Below are 25,398 nucleotides of genomic sequence, written 5' to 3'. Positions count from 1 at the left end.
TGCAGTCAGGGTAGGCAGTCATACTCCTGGGATATGATATAAAAATGATTAGAATAATACAAATAAGGTATTTATAACTTATGAACAACTTCTTTGTTTATTGGAATAATTTTTATAGTTAACACTCACCAGCTTTGTGGAGCTCCCTGAGACTGCAGACAAGAGATCAGGTAGCAATGGCTCAGCCTCGCTTCTGTATAGTCAGACACTGCTTGCAGAGCTAGGGACGGGGCCACATAACAGGCAGTAAGCTGCACAGAAAGAGAGCCAATAGAGGCATGCCTCTGAGTATGGGGGGGGTGTGCCTTGACCACTGATGAATGTGTCATGTGACCAGGAAGTGCACTGCAGTGTTTACAGATCGGAGTTCAGATAGCAGCAGCAAGAGAAGACACAGGGATGCAGGTAGGAGAATCAATGGACACTGAAGGTTAGTGTAGTGAGGGGAGAGTTACAGTGAGTAGGGGGTGAGACAGGCTCCCAGCAGTCAGACCAATCTCTGTGTGCCTCCCCAGCCATTGACCTCACTGCATGTCACTTATAAATTTGCGAATACATTTAAACAAAGCATAAAAAGCATATTAAGCACTTTGCCTGCCACTGGTCTGTGGATCCTCAAACTGATCCATAGTCTGTTCAACCAATGGGTGTTACTGCCCGTGTCTCTGACTCCGGGTCCTGGCGACTGATCCTACTTCTGCATATGACGTTTTGGCAGCCCACTCTATATTCAAACGCATTTCATCATATTTGATGACTTCATCAGTGGGTGTGGTGTTTACGCACCAGTCATCATTTTATAGTAGTCCATTTCACAATGAACCTATCATAATTTAGCATTGTTACCAGCATTTAGGCCACATTATCCATAAATATAACTATTCATAATTAGGTAAAACATAATTAGGTATTAAATCAGCAGTTTGAGAGCGTCTTGTATATAGATGAGCAAGTTTTTCAACCCATGTCCTTCCGCACCCCCAACAGCTCAGGTTTCCACATGGCTTAGACAAATCTAAGTAACAGGGTTAATTAACAACAGCCTAATACAAAGCTTAATGTTTCACAGATTGTCTCCAATTGCTAACACCAGCTGAAGATGGCATTAGCAGGTTTTAACTATAGCTAAAGCACTGGTGAAGAGGAATATTCTGATCCATCCATGGGAGGCTGGACTATCCTTCCCTCCTCCTTCTTATAAGCAGAGTAATCTGTGACATCACTATGGCCCCAGAACCTATTGGCAGAATGCTGGAGATCAGGGCACTGAGTGCATGACCTGTCATTGGAGTGTGAAGTGTGACTTTTTATGTGGCTACATTGCAAATTATACTCTAAATTTTGGAAAAAGTATTATTTATTTATTACCAGTTACTTATACAACTGGACTGGTTACTTATGCACACACGTTCCGCTGCACTTTACAGAGAATATTTGGCCATTCACATCAGTCCCTGCCCCAGAGTTTACAATCTAAATTCCCTATCACATGCTCCCACACACATACACACTACGGTTAATTTTGCTGGGAACAAATTAACCTACCAGTATATTTTGGAGTGTGGGAGGAAACCGGAGGAAACCCAGGCAAGCACAGGGAGAATAATCAAACTCCACACAGTTAGAGCCATAATGGGAATCGAACCCACGACCTCAGTGCTGTGAGGCAGTAATGCTAAGCATTACACCATCTGTGCTGCCTTAGGAAAGTCTGGGAATCGCTACCTGTGGTGGAGCATCAAAATCGCGCCATACATCTCACGTCGTATGGCGCAACATGTATAGGTGTATGAGGACAGATCTGAAAACCAATTTGTGCAAATGTACAATGATGTTCTCATGCCCACATGCCACATTGAGGGGATTAATGAGGCTTCTGTGGACGGTATTTCTGGAAGATAAAATAATAATTTGTGAACAACTTCACTGCTTGGCTTAATTATTATCGTTATAGTGCCGCTAATTTAGCCAGCACTGTACAGAGAATATATATCATTGATTTTGGTCTAGCTCACCGTCTAAAGTCCCTATTATACAAGCACACGCACAGTATAGTTAATTTCGCCAGAATTTAAATAACCTATCAGTATATTTTTGGAATGGAGGAGAAAACTGGAGCAAAGAGAGAGAGAACATACAAATTCAACACAAATTGGCCATGAGTGGGAATTGAACTCACAACCTCAGTAATGTGAGACAGTAATGCTAACTACTACACCACTATGCTAATTTCTCTAATACTGCTACAATGCTCATTACTTCTCCAACATATGCTCTGAGTCACATTCTCTCCTCTTGGCTCAAATTGTCCATTTAGAATATAGAGCTAGTCTATATATCTGTTCAGTTTTAAATGTATCTCCTGATACATGATATTATTACTAATCACTAATATAATTTCAGCAAAATGTCCTATCACCCACATACCCCATCACCAAACTGAATTCTACTTTGCGGTCAGCAGTGACACAATCTGAAGTATGTTCTTAGATACCTGAACGATGAAATGTAATGGTCTCTTGAGTGGAATAATAAGCAGACAGGAAAAGTGCTCATTGCAAAACAGTCGCTGTGTTGTCACATCCTCTGTCAGTGAGGAAACGTGAGGTTAATGTGTAACAGGCAGCTACAGATTGCTCCGAACCAGTTACTGCTCTCTGTGAAGTTGGCTACCTTCTACTTATTATATACACAATGCTGAAGAGAAAACCATCCAATGTTTCAGACAAAGAGAAAAGCCAAAAGCCAAAGGTAAGACCATGAATACAAAGCACGGATAAATGTATTCACACCATTCGTGTCTAGAAATGACGCCACTGCCAAATACTTAATACGAGGTACATAAAATGGACTGTAATAAAATGAAACAAATGTAAATTGAATAAAGCTACATTATATAATTAAAAGGTTTTTAATGACAAAAAAATATATATTAAGTGATAAATGTAGTTTATGGAAGGATATTTTGAGATGCTTTGTTGTGTTGATGTAGTGTTATTTAGTTACGTGTGTGTGTGTGTGTGTGTGTGTGTGTGTGTGTGTGTGTGTGTGTGTGTGTGTGTGTGTGTGTTTTATCACTATTAGTGTGTGGTCCATTTGGGCATTTAGTGAAATGATTTTGTATTTAGTTTTATTTTATGGGGCATATGATGGCAATAGCAGAAATAGGATCTAATTGGTCATAACCATTAGAACAGTCTCACAGATAAATGGCATTTAATGAGTACTGTTCAGCAAAGACTTATTGATTGTAGTCCATTTTCTTTATTCTATTTTAACTCATTTTGTATTTAAGCTTCCCAGCAAAATTTATTTTATATCTTAAAATAAATGCAGTGAGATGTTAAGTTCTACATGTGCTTATTGTTTGGGGGTGTGAAATGAGTGACTTGCTTGTAGGGATTTTAACACTATGCAGTAATGGTCCTGGGGGCAACAGGCAACTCATCAGAAACTACTCTGGAATAGACTCCGTGAGAGAATGCTTTAAAAAAAGTGTATTGCTCAGATATCATTGTACAGATGTGTAAACAAGTAGATATAAAATATCCAGGAAATCTAGTGTTAGCCGTGTCAGCTATATATGCTAACTGAATCTTTGCGGCTAATTGGATTCCCCCCTAAGAGTGTCCTTCTTTTGGATCCAAAACCATGTTTGGTTCTGAAAATTGTTTATTGAAGCCACACGTTTGTGTGTTGGGCTCCTATATTATTACCTGCCTTAAAAAAAAACAACTAAGGCTGGGTACACACGTCAAGATTTTCTTTCCAACCATCCAACTAGTTGATTGGTTGGAATGAAAATCTGGTAAGGTATGAAGCAAATGACAATCAGCAATTTGCTCCCAAACGCCAGAAAATGGACAAAAACTGTTGTTTGAACAAATAGTTTAGATCAAACATTTAACAAACTTGTCTGACGACCATTTTCATCTGTTTTCTGGCATTCAGGAGCAAATTGCTGATCATCAGTTACTCCCATACGTTACCAGATTTTCATTCCAACCAATCAACTAGTTGGATGGTTGGACAGAAAATCTTTGTGTGTACCCAGCTTAAAACCACTATTTTCACATGTACTTAGCATGGCTGTGTATTACCAAGCTAAACAATATACTTGAAAGAGTTGGAGTGTGTATACAATTAAATATCTCCTCCTGCTCTCCGCCACTCCTTTACAACAGGCTGTCAATGTTAAGAGGGGGGTGCTTCTCTATCTAACAGGTGGAGCTTGGGTGAGAGAGTTACATATACGCTGCTGTCATTAGCAACTTCACAAGAGTCTTTGCGATAGCAGGTAGCCATCACATAGTAACCATTTGATGGGCTAAACATTGTTGGTTAGCTAATGCACATGTGCAGTGGATAGGAAAAGTGTGAGCATATGCAAAGGAGCTCTACTGCGGACAATCCTTGCTGGTGTATATAGCAGAATGAATGAATGGATTGTTGGCAACCATTGCAATCCCAGCATTGAATGAAAAGGCATTTCCAGTAATGGTTGCCAACAATCAGTTTCTGATTACCATCCCTAGGCTGCATGTCTCCCAAATGTGTCTATTCAGGTGGTACTATACTGATTCTAGTGGACTATGCTACTTATCTTCAAGTATAGACTTTTGTCTCAACTCGCATTGCTGGGAGATATTTTTTGCTTATTGCTTCTCTGTATAGCAGAACAATTGTGGATGGGAGCAAAGTGCACCTTCCACTAGTGCAAGCAACATCGTAGAGTTCTAGAGAAGGAGGGGTGTATGGTTGGGGTGGCCTAGCACTACAGACGATGTGAGACGCAGTACACCAACAGCACAATGCATCCATGCCCCCAACATCACATGCAAGATCATACCTGCTGTTTGGTGGAGGCGTGGTCATTTCCGCATTCCAAAGTATGTTTCTTAATGCTTTAAGAGTGCTGTTGTGGCATATCCTCTACACGATTAAAAAAACGATAACATTGTTATCGTTCATTATACTGTGCAGCGGATGCAGTAATGGTGTGTGTTCATGTAAGCACAACACAAAATAGATGGGGATGCATCCATATACATTTTAGGGGGCAAATCTCTTGTAGGTGCTGGAGGGTTGGTGCATTGATATACATGATGAAAGAGGAGTACACTGCTGCGCAGACTCCAGTCTTCTTGTTCTCCATAGAGGTTTCATTCCTTGTTCCAAGATGGCCACTGAGGTCACTACTGAGCATGTGCAGGGGCCATCTTGTCTTTACTGTGTAGAGTGACATGGTGGGAGACCTGATTAATATCTGCATATAAAGCTGTTCCGGCATCCATACACCACTACTCTATTGCAGCATACACTGACTGGTTGGTGAGCTGTATAGAACCCCACTCAGCTCAAGCTCTGCTCCATTACCAGTGTACATATATCAGTGAGTACGGCTGTAACTACTAAATTTAAACAAAATAGACACCACTGATTAAATAACTGGGCTTTTCATAGTTTGAGTCATCCGCTGGTGTGTGCATACATAACTCTGAAATAACAACATCTGTACACACATAATTTCCAACAAGTTATGGACCCAGGCACCCAGACATACAAGCTATTAGGATACCCAGAACAGCACACAGACAACATTTTAAGCACATTTGTAGAAGGGACTGCATAAGAACACTGGGCCTGATTCAGCGCTCGCAACCGGGTCGAAGTTTGCCCACTGGGCATGCGTACGACGGAGCCGGCTCCGTCGTGCTCATGCGCAAGACCCGGCTAGCGACGGGTGCTTCGTCGCTCCGGGTCCCGCACCAAAGGGGGCGATCTGTCAATGGTGATTGACAGCTCGCCCCATTTGGTAAGCGGGCAGGGGGGCTGGCTGGCCAAACAGAGGCGTTCCCGAAGGAATGCCTGCCATTTGGGGGCGGCCCCACTGACATCACCAGTAATGTCAGTGGGAGAGCTTCCGGCTCTATTAGAGCCAGAAGCTCTCTGGGGTTTGCGGCCACGAGACCCTACCACAAGGGTCTCATCGCAAGCCCGATGGTCGCGATGGTCTTGACCATTGCGACCATCAACCTGGCCGCTCGCAATAGCTGTGGGTGGTCACCCACAGCTATGCGTGCGGCCAGGAGGCAGCACAAAAAAAAAAAAATCTCCCAGATTCAGAGCGAGCGCTCTTTCAGAACGTCCATCTCTGAATCAGGGCCAGAGTGTTTTCTGCGCAGTATAGCAGCAGTGAAGCATAAATGTGAAGCAGTGAAGTACAGATGGTCCACAGTTATGTCTGTAAGAAGCATAAATATAGGAGCTACACCCATATATGGGTTTATCAAGCTAAAAAGTGCAGAAAATTATACAACCTGGAAGTTTGCTATGGAAATGAAATTAAAGCGTGAAAGGTTGTGGAAGGTAACTGTAGAATCAGATGCAAATTCAGATGATATAGAAAGGCTTAAGTGTAGAGCAACATGTGTACTCTATAATACATGGGAAAGAGTCAGCAAAAGACATGGACAACACTGCAAGCTATGCATCATGATGGAGGTCTCATAAGGAGAATACATTTAACATTTGTATTGTATATATTGTATAGTTGTAATAATACAGTAGTATGTGCTATTACGTAGACAGAATGATGTCTGTCTCCCAGTAACTAATGTCTGTGGGAGTGCAAGTGGATGATGAAGAGATTGGTATAGCAATGCTGCAGAACTTGACACCAGAGATTTACTTCTATATTTTGGTATTAGAGGCAAACACAGCAAAGTTAACAATAGACACAGTCAGAGCAAAGTTGTTACAGTTTCATGAACATGTGCTCTGTGATTTGAATGCTGAGACAACTGCATTACATACAAAAGTGAAACATTTTGATCATTTAAGTTCATATGTTACAACTGTCACAAGATAGGATGCAAAACAATTGAGTGCAAGCAAAAGAATGTAAATTCTATACAAGCAAGAAATGCAACAACAGAGATGAGTCAGCCCTGAATGTTACAGATAGCCATAGAAAAGATTACTGATATTGATGCAGGAGCAACAAAGCATTTCAGCTGCAATCAGGAATGGTTTACCAAGTTAACCAAATGTAACCCTATCACTATCAAAGGAATTGGAAATCAAGTTCTTACAGCTACTAAAGTTAGGACAATTAAAGTTTGCTCAAAAATTGAAACAAGAACAAAAGTAACAGAGATTCAAGATGTGCTTAAGGACCATACATGGGCACAAATCTTATCTCCATCAGAGGATAGGTCGGCCACAGAGTTCACTTAGTTAAAGGAAAGTCCACTGTGAGAAACAGAAAAAATATCCACATGTTAGCAATTGTATGTCCTTGATACACAGTGTCACAAATCTGGGTCTTAGCATTTCTGACAAGCTCAGTCACTCCTTCATTGCTGTCTTCAGGCCTATGCAGAAACATTCAGTGGCAACCACCTGATGCTCACCTGATCCTCTGATCCAATAGACTGTCTGCAATTTAAATCTGTACCTGGAGTCAGCACAGTGACTGAATGTGTTTCCTTCCCATGATAGCTTTAGCCTCCAGGATTCATTCTTTGTGTTTTGATATTGTGTCTTCTTTGACTTCCATTGCAAATTTGTGGACGACTCGCTGGTTACCATCCTCTTCTTCTTGTGTTGCAGCTTCCACGCTGCATACAGACTTATCCATTGTTGTTACCTGCATTCTATCTGCCAAAACTGCAGCTTCCATGCTGCATACAGACTTATCCATTGTTGTTACCTGCATTCTATCTGCCAAAACTGCAGCTTCCACGCTGCATACAGACTTGTCTATTTACTGCTGTTACCTGTATACTATATGTCAGCATTGTTAGCTTCCACGCTGCATACAGACTTGTCTATTTACTGCTGTTACCTGTATACTATATGTAGCACTGTTAGCTTCCACGCTGCATAGACCTGCTCCAGCTACTACACTAAGCCAGAGTGTATACCATTACCTGCTTCCCATCTGCCGCTGCATATTGTCACCTGTCAGCGCCGCAGCCCCCACGCTGCATACAGACTTGCGTCTCCTCAGTACTGAGCCGGCGTGTCCATTCTATCTGCCCCTAGTACATCTCTGTGGATTCCGCTCTACATTACTGCTGCTGGGACAGTGCATGCAAGTTACCTGTATTATATTACTCTGTGGTTATTCAGATTATTTGGTTATACTATTGAGCTCCCCTGTATTCAGGGCCGGACTGACCATCGGGCACTTCTGGGAAATGCCAGAAGGGCCGATGGTTAGGTCTAGACCTGTGACATCACACCCACGTGACCCGGCCTGAAAGGGGGAGGGGCGGGGATGCTAACGGGGACCAAAGGTGTCCCCTCGCCACAAATATTTATTCCCCCTCTATGCCCTAGTGGTTGGTAACGCAGGAGCGGTCCAGCCTCCTGCAGCGGTCACGAGGTGGATATGTCACAGAGGTCCTTTAGCCACATAGGAAATAGCAGCAACCGTAACTAGTAGCAGCTGGTTTGGGACACAGTGACAAACACACAGCCGCCGGCAGCAGTGTGTTTGTTTTAATTAGCAGCCAATGAGAGTCTGTCAGACTCTCATTGGCTGCTGCGTCCACTGCAGGAGCCGGGCTCCATCTTCTGGCTCTGCAGTGGGTAATGGGAGAGATGTTGTGACGTCCCTCCCATAATGCAGAGCCGGGCAGCCCAGGGGGACGGACAAAGCAGCGGATGGCTGCGGACGGAGCAGGAGCAGGGATTCAGGTAAGTGTTTTATTTATTTAAATTACTTGTGTTGTCTACTGGGGGGGCACTGCATCGGGGGTGGCACTACTGTGGATGGACCACTACTGGGGGCACTACAAGGGGGGACCACTACTGGGGGCACTACAAGGGGGGGACCACTACTGGGGGCATTACAAGGGGGGGGGGACTACTTCTAGGTGCACTACAAGGGGGAGACAACTACTAAAGGCACTGCATAGGGGGACCACTGCTGTGGGCAATGCATGGGGGGACCTCAACTGGGGTCACTACAAGGGGGGGACTACTACTAGGGGCACTATGGGGAGGACTATTACTAGGGGCACTACAAGGGGAGGGGACTACTACTAGGGGCACTGCATAAGGGGGGACTACCACTGGGGGTCACTACCACTGGGGGTCACTGCTTCACTACTGGGGGCTCTGTATAAAGGCAACACTGGGGGTACTGCATAGGGGGGGACTACAACTGGGGGCACTACAAGGGGAGGACTACTACTGAGGGAACTACAAGGGGGGATTACTACTGGGGGCACTACAAGGGGGGGCTACTAGTAGGTACACTACAAGGGGGGGACAACTACTAGGGGCACTGCATAGGGGGACCACTTCTGGGGGCACTGCATAGGGGGGGACTTCCACTGGGGGCACTACAAGGGGGGGGACTACTACTAGGGGCACTACAAGGGGAGGGGACTACTATTAGGGTCACTGCATGGGGGGGACTACCACTGGGGTCACTACCACTGGGGTCATTGCATCACTACTGGGGGCTCTATATAAAGGGCAATGCTGGGGGTACTGCATAGGGGTGGGACTACAACTGGGGCCACTATTTAAAGGACACTGCATAAGGCGTACCACTATTGGGGGCACTGCATGGGGGGCACTATATAAGGAGCACTGCATAGGGGGGACTATTTCTGGAGGCACTATGTAAGGGGCTTACTACTGGGGGCACAAGGGGAACTGCACAGGGGTCACTACTGGGGTCACTGTATAAGGGGCACTGCATAGGGGGGAATAACTACTGGGGGCACTACTGGAGGCCTGTATAAGGGGGACCTCTCCTAGGGCACAAGGGGCACTGCATACGGTGGACCACTACTGGGGGCACTGAATAGGGAGGACCACTACAGGGGGCACTGTATAAGGAGTACTGCATAGGGGGACCACTACTGGGGGCACTATATAAGGGACACTACTGGGGGACTGCATAAGGGGACCACTCCTGGGGCACAAGGGGCACTGCATAGGGGGGATCACTACTGAGGGCCTGCATAACGGTGACCACTACTGGGGGCATTGCATACTGGGGATACTGTATAAGGGGCACTACTGGGGGGACTGCATTAAGGTGCATATGGAAAGGACTGTTTCCAGTGACGAGAAAGGGGTATGTGTAATGGTTATGGCTTTTTTCATGAGACCACGGCCCCTTAATTTATTTTGGTACACGTAACAATATGCTTGGGGACACCAAAAAATATATTTGCTTACCAAAAAATTTTGGCTAGGGCCGACCCTGTCTATATGGCTGGGATTCTACAAGCTGCTGGTGGCTGGGCAGGATAGAGGAGGAGGCTTGTAAAGTTGCTGAGCATAAAGCAGCTGCTGATGGGACTGTACTGTACTTCATGCTTATTTATATATCCACAACATGTTCTATTGGATTGCTACAACAGCCCTCTCAGAGTGTTTACTGTGTGCATTGGACACATTACAGCTAATTTGAATTATGTATAGTATAAACACATATTGTTTCCCATATTGTTCTCACTTTTCACTAACTTTTTTGTTTGTTAAAAACTGAGCTTTTCATACTTACCCTCCCCCCTTCTCCCCCTAACCCTACCCATTAGTGCCTAAACCTAACCCTCCCCCCTTCGTGCCTAGACCTAACCCCCCCTTTCGTGCCTAAACCTACCCCTGCCCCTTTTGTGCCTAACCCTAACCCCCGCCAACCAAAGCCTAACGCTAACCTAGACCTAACACTCCGACCCCCCACCTCCCACGGCTAACCGCTAAGACGCCCCTGGCTTACCTAGTTTGGGCTGACGTCTTGTCTGCATTCCGCCATCAGTATTTTGACACATATCTAAATCCTGTGTCGGGATTCAGACCACCGGCATGCCGTCCACCAGTCTGGTAACTACATCCCGTCTATACATAATATAAAGTAAAAGGGTGCATGTGCGAACAGTGGTGACAGCGGGCACGAAACAGGAAGGGGGCCTGCTGCCCATAAAACCCCTGACAGCGAGCAGGAGTACATCCACCATTGGGAGAGTTTAAAGGTTGGTGTTGCCTTGACATTAGTGTAGCATAATGTGTAAGGGGCATTACCGTGTGTGGCATAATGTGTAAGAGGCATTACTACGTGGGGCATAACATGGTGTAAGGGGCATTACTGTGTGGGACATAATGAGGTGTCGGTGATTGCGGAATACATGCTATAGCGCGTTTTTATGCGATACAGGTATGGAGGGGAAAAAAATGACCGGGTTCCTCACTTGTGTGCTTGCCACAGAGCAGCCAATCACTGCCTGCTGTGATTTGGTGGGAGATGCTGCCGGCGGTGATTGGCTGCTGCAGCGCACACAAAGCGGGCGCAGCAGCCAATCACCTCATGCGGCACCTCGACCAATCACTGCCGGCAGCATTCACCAATCAATCTCCTGTTCAATCACCGCCGGCTGTGCGTTCCATGTGATGCCCGTGCTGCTCCCGGTGTACGGACGCCGGCTCATGCTTTCTCCTACCTTACCCTGGTGGTAGTGGATAGATCCCCTTCAGTAGAAGGACGCTGATGTCATCATTCGCCCGTGTGGCTGCTGTGTAGGCAGTATAATTTTTACTGGCAGTGGTAAATGGTACTTATATTTATAATAGCACAGGAGGTAATACAGCTGCAGCACCCACTAGTACCTTTTATAACTTGTGTCCTATTATAATGTGGGGAAAAGTACTGTACCCCTTTCTGCTCTCCTGTGTTCTCTGCCCTTCCACCCCTGTTCCCCTTTCCCTATTTCTGTACTCCTTCTGCTCTCCAGCTCCATTGTGCCCCGTTCCCCTCTCTCCTGTCTGTACCCCTTTTGCTCTCCTGTGTACTCTCCCCTCCCACCTGTGCCCCCTGTTCCCCTCTCCCCATGTCTGTACCCCTTTTTCTCTCCTGTGTACTTCCCCACCCACCTGTGCCCCCTGTTCTCCTCATGTCTGTACCCCTTCTGCTGTTCTGTGCGTTTTTATGCGCTACAGGCAGGGAGACATAAATTGTCATAGGACCCAGACACTATGGAGTAGGACACCAATTTTTTAAAGTTAGGGGTCCCTGGGACCCACACTTTTTGTCATTTAGCGCGATCACTGGGTGTAAGGGACATTATTATGTGTAATTTGAATGAGGAGCAGTACTCTGCAGTGTAATGTGACAAAGGGGCACTATGGTGTGGAATAATTTAAATTCGGGGTACTATTGTGTACCCACGCCCCAACTGTTTTTTTTGACGCACGCCTAAGGTGCGCACCCTGCCAGATTCTATTATGAAGGGGGACACCAATGCTCTTTATGTCCACAGGGCATCACAATGTGTAGTAATGGCTCTGCCTTGGTGTGCATAGAAGTGTCCTCTGTGCTCGGCACTGCCTGTCCTAAAAATTCCTACAGTGAACACTATCTAATCCTATACAACTGCTAGGCTAAGCCTTGGTCAGTTGGGAAAATGCCTTAACTTTACTTTGTGCGTGACCTACACCAATGAAGTTCCAGCTGTACCTAACAGAACTAACTAAATACCAAATGTTTAAATATGGCACATGTTTAAATCCCCTGCAGGATGTGCTCTTTTGTGTGTATTTTAATAAAAAGAATGATGTACACTTTTTTGTTCTAATATTAATTATATGTGTAAGCGCATAGACTAAGATGCGGGAGGAGTCAGGATTAGTAAGGGGAGGAGTCTATGCCAGGAGCCAGATGCTGACACTGAGGTGGGCCTGTGTGCTTTAAAATGCCAGGGCCTATTTTTAATCCCAGTCCGGCCCTGCCTGTATTGGTTTCCCTGTGCTGTGTGCTATTGTCTTGAGCTGGTTCAAAGAAGGGTGCTGGTTCCAGGGCTAGGGTTCATTGTACAGTATATAGTCTGTACACTGAGGTGTTCAGTTAACTGTATTACTTATCCTGACTCTCAGTTTCTGATTTCCTCACTGCGTTCCAGGTCTTGCATCAAACCAGTACCAGAGTTGCAGCTTCTCAAGCTGTACTCTGACTACATTAGACTCCGATTCCTGACCTGAGGGCCTGATTCAGACGCGCTCGCAAGCGGGTCGATGGTGGGCCAGTGCGCATGCACGGCGTGTGCAATGCACGTGCGCGAGCCCTGGAGCGAGCACCAAAAGCACTCGCTCCGGTGCTCGCAAAACAAATGGGGTGGCTGTCGATGTTGATCGACAGCTCGCCCCGTTTTGTAGGCGGGGAGGGGGGGTGGCTGGGCAAACAGAGGCGTTCCTGCAGGAACATCTGCCGTTTGTGCGCGGCAGTACTGACATCACTCGTGATGTCAGTAGGTGGACTTCCTGCTCTATTAGAGCAGGAAGTCCACTGGGGCTTGCGGCCACGAGACCCCACCGTAAGGGTCTCGTCGCAAGCCCAATGGTCGCGATGGTCTTGACCATTGTGAACATCACCTTGCCGCTTGCATAAGCTGTTGGTGGTCACCCACAGCTATACAAGCGGCCAGGAGGCCGCAACTTCAAAAACAAGCGCCCGCCCTGATTCAGAGCGAGCGCTCGCTTTTTGCGAGCGGCTCTGAATCAGGCCCTGAATTCTGATTTTCAATCTACCAGTACTATATTGTTCCCGGAAAGTCACTTTTGTCTCTGGAGTATATCCCTGGTCTTGCTGACCTTCGCAGGTCACTAGGCGGGGGGATCGCTCTGTGGGCCTGGTCTGTTCACTCCGGTTCCAGTTCAGTATCAATGCATATCACAAGTCTGTGGTTCCTACATTGTCACTAGTGTGCCTTCACTCCTGTTTACACCTATGAGCCAAGGTATTATTAAGTCTCCATCCATGTTTCATACACACATCCATCATACCTAAGGGTCCCGGACCGGATCTACAGAATAATAAAACCGTGACACACAGCACTTTTATGCGATGATGACTACTGAGTCACAGTCACTGGAAATATGGCATAGATTTGGTCACCTTGGATGTGAGTGGGCTGGTCACAGGAATGTTTGTGACTAACGCAGAAAAACCCATATGTGAGAGCTTTATTGTAGAGAAATCGTCAGCCATTTGCAAGAACAACAAACTGAGCTACAAAACCACATGAAACAGAGGGCCTGATTCTGAGCCGAACGCTCTGACCATGGAGCGGCCTCCTGGCCGCTCGCATAGCTGTGGGTGACCACCCACAGCATATGCGAGCGGCCAAAAAGATGGTCGCGATGGTCAAGACCATCGCGACCATCGGGCTTGCGACGAGACCCTTGTGGTAGGCTCTCATTGCCGCAAGCCCTGGAGTGATTTTGGCTCTATCAGAGCCAAAATCGCTCCCACTGACATCACTAGTGATGTCAGTGGGGCCGGACTCAGACGGTAGGCGTTCCCATCGGAACGCCTCCGTCTGGCAACCACGCCCCCGGCACGCCCACTAAAGGGGGCGTGCTGTCAGTCACCATCGACAGCACGCCCCCTTTAGTGCGAGACCCATAATGACGGCTTGACCGTCGTTATTCGGGTCTCGTGCATGCGCACGACGGAGCTCCCTCCATCGTGCGCATGCGCATTGGGGGAACATCGACCCGCTTGCAAGCGTCCTGCGCTCGCGAGCGGGTCTGAATGACCCCCAGAGCCTGGTTCAGAGATGGACGCTGATGCAATCGCAGCTGCGATTTCATATGCAATGCAGTTGTGAAAATATGCTAATGGTTTCAAAGGTCACCCCAGCATAAGGACCCCCACTGCTGCATGCGTATGACATCACTTACCTGTGTAAATATCGGTAACATTGATGCACACAGAGTGGCCATCTTGCCCTTGCGGCAGTTCTGACATGCCGCAGATTCGGCAGCTCTCATGACACACAGAGAGCTCTCATACTGCGTAGGAGATCGCAAGAGCTAATTTATGCACGCCCATGTAATGGCATTTAAATGGTTAGACACGTCTGCATTTTTCTAACCACCCCCAGACGCTGATAGTCTGTCACTCACTTTGCGATGGATCCCTCTGTGTGTCCGTAATCGCAATACGAATGCTATTCACGTGCAGTCTGGCTTTTTACACATATGCGATGGCAAACAATCGCTTGATCTGCATACGTAATCACCATTGTGTTAATCTCTGAATCAGGCACATAGTCCATTCAGATGTGTGGGGTCCAATGGAAGTAAAGTCTCATCTATACTTTGTGACGTGTATAGATGACTTCACAAGGATGACATCATCAGAGAAAAATCTGAAATGGTGTAAAAAGATTGCCGATTACAAGAGAGACTTATAGAAAATAAAACTGGTTACAGATTCAAGATCCTGAGATCTGATAATGGTGCAGGATATCTCAAAATGGAACAATCCTTAAAAAAATATAGAATAGAGAATCAATTGACCGTTGCCTATTCTACTGATCAAAATGGTGTCAGTGAACGTGCAAACCGTACACTAATAAAGAGCAAGATGCATGCTAAAGGAAGCAAGCCTAGGTAAGCAGTTTTTTTGCAGAAGCCATGTCCACAGCAGCTTATCTCAAGAACGGTTCTCCTATAGATGTCTTAAAGGACATAGCACCTATTGTAGCGTGGCCAGAGAGGAAACCAAGTGTAAGACATCTCAGAACCTTTGGAAGTACGTCCTATGTGCATATACCAAAGGAGAAAAGAGGAAAGCTAGATTCACAGTCCGTAAAGTCTCTCATGCTTGGCTATTGCCATGAGAGCAAAGATTACAGATTGTGAAATCCAATTACCAGAAAGCTTGTTAAGTCCAGAGATTTTAACTTTAAAGAAAAGTTGGAAGCTGATATATAGAGCAAGTATGTGTCACAGGAAATGCCAGCAGCCTAAGATATATCATAGAGTCAAAAACTATCAGTGTGGAAGTTCAACCACAGAAAAGATCTTCTGCAAGATCAAATATTGGCAAGACACCTAAAGGTTATGATGAGGAATTTGCAAATATTGCATTCAGTGATTCTCAATATATCCAGAAGCCAAAACCAAAGTCTGATTGGTGTGAATGGAAATCCAAGAGTTAAAAAACCACAAGTGTTAAATGCATCGAGAATCTGGGAGTCTACGGGAGATGTCACCATGCCTCCAAGATGGAATGGCCATCTGCAGAGGTCCCCTGATGCCTCCTTCCAGTAACGATGCTCATCTGATGTCTTGGCAGCCCTGTGAATGGGGGGAAGGTGATCACAGCAGAGGGGTCTAACCAGGGCCATAACTAAGGGTGTGCAACAGGTGCTGCCACCCAGAGCCGAGGTGATGGGGTGGCTCTGTCGCTGCCCTGCTAGGCATTTGTATCCAGCTTGTGGATGCACTCAGCACCCTGCTTCCTGTTCCTGGGCCCCCTATTCTGTGAAATCATGAAGTCACATATGCTGGGAGGGTAGGGCGGAAGGGACCAGTCCAGGGCATGGAAGTGACCTGCTACAGTGTTGGGTCTAACCCACCCACTTCAATAGAGCTGGTATAGAAGCATCCTGTCCTGCTCCTTCAATCTGTCAAGGAGCATTTGACAGATTCAGTCATCCCTGTCTGTGAGAAGCACAATATGTGTCTCGGGCTAGAAGCCAAATGGACAACCAACTCAATGATGTCATCTGCTCTTAGCTAATTTACAGACTTTATTTTATTGAATATCTACATCTGAGCTGCATTTTAGGGTCAAGTTTGCTTGTAATCAAGGCAGACTGATTTAAACAGACTTCCTACATATACTATATAAATATTGCAGTTCCTTTTGTAATATTCAGGGCAGGAGCATGCACCGGGTGCACCTTATTGGGCACCTTTACCATTGGCAGAGCAGCCTTCCTGTTTGGGCATTGTACTCTCACCCCCACTTCTTTTTACTTTAGTAGGCAGGAGAAGAGGCAGGCGGCATCCTATACATCTGTGACAGAGATTGTGACGCTTTGCTGTGACATCATAGTCAAGCGCTACAGCAGGGGCGTATCTATAATGGGTGCAGAGTGTGCGGAGAACACAGGCCCCTGGGTCCAGGGGGGCCCCGCACCGCACACCCTGCACCCACAGAATTACTTACCTCTCCAGAGTCCCACATCGGCGCGGGGGCCTGACGCTCTAAAAAAAAATGACTGGAAAATGGCCGCCGCTGCCTTTTTCCCGTCGTTTGCGCATGCGCAGTACAGGGAAAATGGCAGCTGCGGCTATTTTCCCGGTGACCAGCGCATCCTCTATAGACTCTGGGCGCACTCTAGTGCCCAGAGTCTATAACTCTGGCGCTGGCCTCGCACAGCTCAGTGCTCTGCCAGCCGCCGGACAGAGAGGAGGAGGTCCGTGACGGAGACTGCACATGGGCCCCCTCCTCTCTAGAAACGCCCCTGCGCTACAGTCATGGTGTAACACTAATGTGGAGGAGCAGCAACATTTAATAAGGTGCTGACTACTTCTCCTTCTCTTGGGCAGGTATACTGTTAATGAATATAGCAGCTAGCCACCACTATTTTCCTCAGGGATACATAGAGTGTACTGCTCAGAGAAATATTTGAATTCCTTTATCTGAGACTATTCCCAATGGGGTGATCACCTTCCCTTTGACCATCCCCCATCAGGCCACCTTCACAAGCTACCTAGTTGGTCCTGTCAGCAAAATATGCATGCCTCAGAGATTAAGCAATGAATGTGTTAGGGACTGCTAGTAACAGAGAAGCCGTGACGTGGCCCAGCAGCCTCCCATGTATTTGCAAATGCATGCAACTAATATCTCTGAATTTATATGACCATAAAGTCTTCATATATTGTTGCAGGTATTATTCAGTGTGCTGAGGAACAATAGGGGGTTAAACCCCCTCCTTTTTCTACTTAGTATGACCCCTCCCTTTCATGCACCTGATTAGTACTGCTAGATTGATTTAGCAGCTGCCATTTTTGTTTGTTTGTTAGAAGTGCATAAGCAAAGTACTTGATGCTCTTTCTTAAAAGGTGTCAAATGGCTGATTTTTGCACTTTTTACTAATGGCTGAAAAATAGTAATTTTGGGGTACATAAAAATGTCTGTATAGTGATTTTTCAGAGTTTTCGTACAAGTTTGTAAAAAGTTGAAATACACTTTTACCTGTCATCTGCAAGTTCTAAAACCCCTCTCCCATCAATACAACACCTCCACATACTGTACCTGTCCTAGTGTTCCTGCTAGGTGTTTTAGTGGGACGACTGCACCCTGCCCGATTTGAAATCATTGAAATGCACCCTGCCCTATGGCAGCACCCCGTTGAAACAGCTATCCCCACCCGCGGGCCACAGTGTCCCACGGGGGCCAAAGTGCCGGTGAAACAATCACAGCCGAGTGAACAGAAGCCATGCGCATGCACATCATTTACACCTCCACATACCTGTCCCACATCATTACACCTCCACAAGCCTGTCCCACATCATTACACCTCTACATACCTGTCCCACATCATTTACACCTCACCATACCTGTCCCACATTATTTACACCTCCACATACCTGTCCCACATCATTTACACCTCCATATACCTGTCCCCACATCATTTACACCTCCACATACTGTACCTGTCCCACATCATTTACACCTCCACATGCCTGTCCCACATAATTTACACCTCCACATACCTGTCCTACATCTTTTACACCTCCACATGCCTGTCCCACATCATTTACACCTCCACATACCTGTCCCACATCATTTACACCTCCACATACCTGTCCCACATCTTTTACACCAACACATACCTGTCCCACATCATTTACACCTCCATATACCTGTCCCACATCATTTACACCTACACTTTCCTGTCCTACATCTTTTACACCAACACATACCTGACCCACATGATTTATAACTCCATATACCTGTCCCACATCATTTACACCTACACATACCTGTCCCACATCATTTACACCTCTGCATACCTGTACCACATTATTTACACCTCCATATACCTGTTAAACATCATTTACGCTTCACCATACCTGTCCCACATCATTTACACCTCCATATACCTGTCCCACATCATTTACACCTCCACATACCTGTCCCACATCATTTACACCTCCACAAACCTGTCCCACATCATTACACCTCCACAAGCCTGTCCCACATCATTACACCTCCACATACCTGTCCCACATCATTTACACCTCCACATACCTGTCCCACATCATTACAGCTCCAAGTACCTGTCCCACATCATTTACACCTCCATATACCTGTCCCACATCATTACAGCTCCAAGTACCTGTCCCACATCATTTACACCTCCATGTACCTGTCCCACATCATTTACACCTCCATATACCTGTCCCCACGTCATTTACACCTCCACATACTGTACCTGTCCCACATCATTTACACCTCCACATGCCTGTCCCACATAATTTACACCTCCACATACCTGTCCCACATCATTTACACCTACACATACCTGTCCTACATCTTTTACACCTCCACATACCTGTCCCACATCATTTACACCTCCACATACCTGTCCTACATCATATACACCTCCACATATCTGACCCACATCATTTACACCTCCACATACCTGAGCCACACCATTTACACCTCCACATACCTGTCCCCCATCATTTACACCTCCACATACCTGTCCCCCATCATTTACACCTCCACATACCTGTCCCACATCATTTACACCTACACATACCTGTCCTACATCTTTTACACCAACACATACCTGTCCCACATCATTTACACCTCCGCGTACCTGTCCCACATCATTTACACCTCCACACACCTGTCCCACATCATTTACACCTCCACGTACCTGTCCCACATCATTTACACCTCCAGGTACCTGAGCCACATCATTTACAGCTCTACATACCTGTTCAACATCATTTACATCTCCACATACCTGTCCCACATCATTTACACCTCCACACACCTGTCCCACATGATTTACACCTCCACGTACCTGTCCCACATGATTTACACCTCCATGTACCTGACCCACATCATTTACACCTACACATACCTGTCCGAGATCATTTTCACCTCTGCATACCTGTACCACATAATTTACACCTCCATATACCTGTTCCACATCATTTACACCTCCACATACCTGTCCCACATCATTTACACCTCCACGTACCTGTCCCACATGATTTACACCTCCATGTACCTGTCCCACATCATGTACACCTCCACATACCTGCCCCACATCATTTACACTACACATACCTGCCCCACATCATTTACACCTCTGCATACCTGTACCACATTATTTACACCTCCATATACCTGTTACACATCATTTACACTTCACCATACCTGTCCCACATCATTTAACCCATTATTGAGCTGTTTAGGGAAATCCTCCTATAAACTGACATGTCTTTATTGGCCAACATATGCTATTTGAAGTTTTTAAACCCCTCCAAGTGCATGATTATACATAGGGAGAGGTGTACCAGAAGTTCTGCACTGCGGGGCCGATTCAGCATTGCACGCTAGTCCACGGATGCAGTTTCCTGGCCTCAAAAGCCGGCCAGCCTGCGTAAGTTGAGGCTTACTCAGCTGCCCAGCACCATCCACCAATGGTTGAGATGGTTATCCCAGCCTGCAGGCTCATTTGCAGTACTGGGATAACAAATGCAGTAAGGGGTGTCCGACACCTCTTGCTGCATTTGCATATTTGCAAGGACGGAATTGCAAAGCTGCTTGCATGCAGCTTTGCAATTAAATCCGGCCACTACTGATTCACCCCCTATGTCCTGACATTTTTACCTTAAAATAAAGATTTTCCCTACCTTTTCTCCTGCTTAGGGTACTGTACACAAAAAATGCACAAATTTCCTCTGAAAAATCGCTGCGAGTTTGGAATTGGATTGCACTTGTTATTCGCTGTGGGAACGGCTCACAGGACCCAACTTGCACCTAATTGAATTGACCACATTGTGTTCAGACAATTTCTGGTAAAATGAAGTCAAATTAAGAATTATTTTCAGTTATTTATTTTTTTATCAATATTTAACATTAAAGAATTGAGGTATATGTACTGTACTTTATATTTTCCTTATCTGTAATAACATGTCACAGTTTGGAGAGATGGAGAAAGGTAGTTGGGGAGAGACAAGGGAGTGGCCTAAATTATCTTTTCACCTCAGGCCCCAGGTTTTGTTTGGCCACCTCTAGGTAACAGATGCGTATTTGTGCAGCCAAACCTGTTAAATATTGAAGAATGAACGTAAACAAGGCAGTCTTACCTATACAGAACATCTTTACTGACAGTTGTCTTGGAGCAAAGTAAAATGCATACTGTAATGCTGGGTACACACCTAAGCCGACTGATCCACTGATTTTGCAAGTGTTCTGCACAAACCATTTGTATACACTTACCAATCCGCTACCCGACATGTCTGGCCGCAGGAACCGGACGTGATGTCATTGTTAGCGGTTCCTGGCACACACATGCAGATGAACCGATATAGCTGCATGATACATCGACATCGGCTGTGCTACAGGGCTGATCCAGAAATGTCTGTGAAGGAAGTCGTTCGCGCATATGCGTGGCATCCATTCAGTGCAGCGAGAGGGCTGGGGGCAGCAAAGCTTCTGACGGAGTGCTGGACTCGCCCACTGCCTGAAGTTAAAAGGTAGACGTGCCATACGGGCACACCCCCAAATAGCGTCACTTAGGGGGGGTGGCCTATGGTAATTAGGTCACACACTTTTTCGGTCACGCGCCGGTTTGACGCACCTGAGGTTAAGGGGCGACCACCCTTCTCGTTCTGCACAGGGCGCTGTTCCTCCTGGAGCCGAACTACCGATATATTGTTCGTATGAACAACATATCGACAAGTGTGTACCCAGCTTAAGAAACGATGGACCACATGACAATAAATTATAATAATGTAAATAAGATCTGATAGCAGTTTACAATTAAAATCAGGCACCTGGTCTAACCTCAAAAAAACAACAGTATGCAGGCACCTAAAATTAACGTTTGACTATTTTATTTCATAGTTTCTTTAAAGCCATAAGTAAGATGTATTTTATCGGTTTGCCCAGCAATGAATAAATAAAAATAAATATTATACTATACGAGTAAACAATTTAATAATTTCAGTCTGCAAGGGCAGCAAAGTGGTGTTATGGAAAAAAAAAAGACACTGAGCACTTCAAACTTATTGCAGATTACATATTTCCTAGTAACGTTGCATAAATCTGTCACTATTTTATCTTCAAAAAATGTATCTTCCAAAAAACAAAAATACAGGAAAAAAAAAACTGGAAGCGTAAGGATCACAGAGTCTATAAGCTTACTGATATTAACTGCTACCGTTGAACTCGGAAAACATAAAGCATGCAAAAAGAAAAAAAAACAAGAACTTTCTGTCAGTTTTATTATGTCTCCAAAGGTTCCCCTTGAAAGACAAGAGTGACCTTGATATGCTGAGTTGGCACATGCCAGTGAATTAATGGCAGGACGTAGCTGGAGGGAGGTTTGCAGAAACAAAACAGCGCCAAGGGCTGTGTTCTGCTCTGATCATTAACTAGATGAATCAAAGTGATACATCAAATAAACTAATCTAGTAGTGGCCTTTTTTTTTTACTTTGTTCAAGACCTCTGATACAGAGGCTGGTGCTGTTTTCTGTGTCTTAAAACAGAACGTGCTGAAAAATAAGACTATGGTGAGATTCTAATCCCAGAACAAGCAGCTTCCGTGTTTTTTTCCGCCCTGTGTCTTGAGATGTTTGCCAGGTTTGATGGCTTGCTGACACATCAAATGCTACTTCAGTCTATGCCGAGGCCATCAGGAAGAGAGTTAGAAGCAGGTCTGACAGTGTTAAAGATAATGAGTTTGGATTTGCCCTCTTTGCATCACTGTGTGCCAGCTTTAAGTGCTTCTGGCAGCTCCAGGTCTCACTAGGTTTTGGTAATGTGACATAATGGCAAAATAAAACGTTAACTGGGGGTGATTTGCAAAGCAGCGGCCTTGCCTCAGAGGAACAAAAGAGCTGCTGCGAGGTTATGAAGCCGCGGGACATCGCATGGCTTTGTGCAACAAAGGGCAGTCTAATGGCGCACTAATCGAGGTAGCAAATGTAAGGCCACAGGAATCATTGTGGCTCAAATGTCACCATCCCTGTATGCTACCGTGTTCCAGGATGGAGCACAGGCTGAGGGGGTACACAAGAGACAAGGGGGCAAATTCTATTACCTGCGAGTTCCGTAGTGTGAAATCCCGCATTAAATGAATACACACTTATTAGGTTATTTTACTCAAGATACCAACACAATTTAATTAGGAATTGAAAGAGGTGGGCATTACGGCAATGTTGCACATTAATTCTGCAGTGCGCACCCTATGTGAAGTGCATCAAAGAGTGGGTAAATCATCCTGAACCCCCAAAAAGTGGCAAATAAGCCAGACTTGTGTGTAGACTGTTAGTGGCCATAAGCAAAGTATTGGATGAAGTTACATGGTGTCAAATGGTTGATTTTTTTTCAATTTTAATTAATGATGGAAAAACAAGTGTATTTCAGTATCTAGTGTATGTTAGGGAACAATACAATTTCTCTATAGCAATTTTTAGTGTTTATATACAGGGAGGTCCCCGACGTACTGCAAGAAGCGGCATAGCGCCAAAGTTCTGAATGTATAACAAAATAAATTAATATTTCATCCGTGATTGTAAAAAAACAATAAAAAGAACTAAAACTTATATAAGACCTGTACTGCAGAACATATAAAAGTTACATACTTTACCATATGCTAATACATATTATTAGACCCTATCCAGAACGGTACAGCATAATTTTGTATAACGGATAAGCTAATAAATATTGTTATCAGTGTGGAATTGTGTTCCTCGTAATTCTGTGTAAATAAGACTGATATATGTCACAGAACAGACACATATATTTAGATTGTAATATCCTTCAGTCGTACAACAAGGTGAATCAGATATTAATATTAAATATTTAAAATCCTGAATGGAACTAAAATCATAGACCTTCGAGCTAATTGGTGCAGTGATGCAGAGTAGCCTCATATATTAAATAACAAAGTCTAGAACTTAGATTTTGGAGGACAGAACCATATTTGAGCTCTCACCCTTCCTTGTGGGAATCCTCTCAGAGGAAGTTGTCCATTTGTAATAACAGGCACCTCTTGTAGAAATGTTGCATGTGCCAGCTGTATAACAAGCATCATTCTTACAGTAAGTAGCTATTCATATTCAATCAACCATTTTGGTGATCACAATCTAAATGTTTGCTAGCAGCTCTCACTGTCACAAATGGACGCGTTTCTTCAGTCCAGCCGATTTCCTCAGAGGTACTGCACTATGGACCTCATTCAGAGTCTCTCGCAAGCGGCCACACGCTCGTACGCAACTGATGTTAACAGACCACGCATGCGTGCGCTTCCTTGTGCGCATGTGCGTACGAGTCCTTGCGATCACAAAATCCGTTGCTTGTACGGCTTGCGAGCTGGAAGTGACTCCCGATAGTTGAATGACAGGTAAGGCCGTTTGTGGGTGGTAACAGGGGAAGGTGCTTGTGAACGGGGGAGTGGTTGTGCGAATGCAGGCATGTCAGGCCACCAAAACGCCGTTTAAAGGGCGTGCATAATTAGCAGAGTAGCGTCATTGTACACGTCACCTGCATGATCGCAGTGCTTGCGACAGGCTAAGGCAACCCCAAGGGCTGCGAGCAGCTCCGATGGCTCTCGATGGTCCCGATTAGTCCTTCATACCAGGAGATGACTTCTGTTGCGAGTGGCAAGGGGGCGTCTTTAGACACTTGTGAGCGCACTTTGCCGTAGCTCGCTAAAACATAGTGGCCGTCCTTACGAGACGCAGTGCGAGCACTTCATTACAATATCCGGCCCCTTTTTGCCAGCGAGCGATCGCATCTTGCGAGTCTCTGAATGAGGTCCAATGTCCTGTCATTTTTTGACATTACAATAAGGATTTTTCCCTGCTTTTCACCTTTTCTGGAGGTGCAAACTGAAACCTGTGTTAAATTAATATGGTGAAAATTGCGCAATCTAGTTCATGGCTAATCGATTTCAGCCCAAGGATGACAAAATGAGAGGGATAAGGGGACAGATAGGACAGAAAAAGCAGGCAGGAGACAAAGGAGCCCAGACAAGAGGCATATATCAGAGAGTCTTCAACAAGGCAAGAAGCTCAGGCACAATGTACTGTACTTACAGTAGCTGAGGTATAAGGTAGGTGCTGCTAATGGAAAGGTTGCATCAGGCGGGCCTAAATCAAATAATGACAACAAAGGAAATGTATGGGGAACTCAAAAAGTGCTGCTGGGTGGGAGAGCAGCCTAAAAAAAATTGTGGTCTACCCTGAACCGTAAAACAAAAATGTAGAAAAGAGGATCAATCCTCAGGCGCTACCCAAAAGGGGCTGAATCTCAAGTGCTTATATCTGCATATTGTAATTAACCACTTGCCTGGCTTTGGTCGCAAAATTTTGACCAGTCAGAT

General features: G+C 45.4%; 1 protein-coding gene and 1 long non-coding RNA gene across 2 annotated transcripts in view; one reads left to right on the top strand and one right to left on the bottom strand.

Annotated features, from left to right (window-relative positions):
- Positions 1-2,577, bottom strand: part of LOC148510570 (uncharacterized) — an 83,248-nt gene extending 80,671 nt beyond the window's left edge. Inside the window, exon 1 of the long non-coding RNA XR_015869407.1 lies at positions 2,495-2,577. This is a non-coding gene — a long non-coding RNA (uncharacterized LOC148510570). The remainder of the gene's footprint in view (positions 1-2,494) is intronic.
- The window catches only part of SAMSN1 (SAM domain, SH3 domain and nuclear localization signals 1), a 150,472-nt gene that overhangs the window by 88,834 nt on the left and 36,240 nt on the right, over positions 1-25,398 (top strand). The gene's annotated exons all lie outside the window — the stretch shown is intronic.

Source organism: Taudactylus pleione, unplaced genomic scaffold, assembly GCF_031769625.1.
Source record: "Taudactylus pleione unplaced genomic scaffold, aTauple2 ptg000316l, whole genome shotgun sequence".
NCBI classification, from domain to species: Eukaryota; Metazoa; Chordata; class Amphibia; order Anura; family Myobatrachidae; genus Taudactylus; species Taudactylus pleione.
Note: the sequence above shows the minus strand (reverse complement) of the source record. Positions and strands in the feature narration are given on the sequence as shown.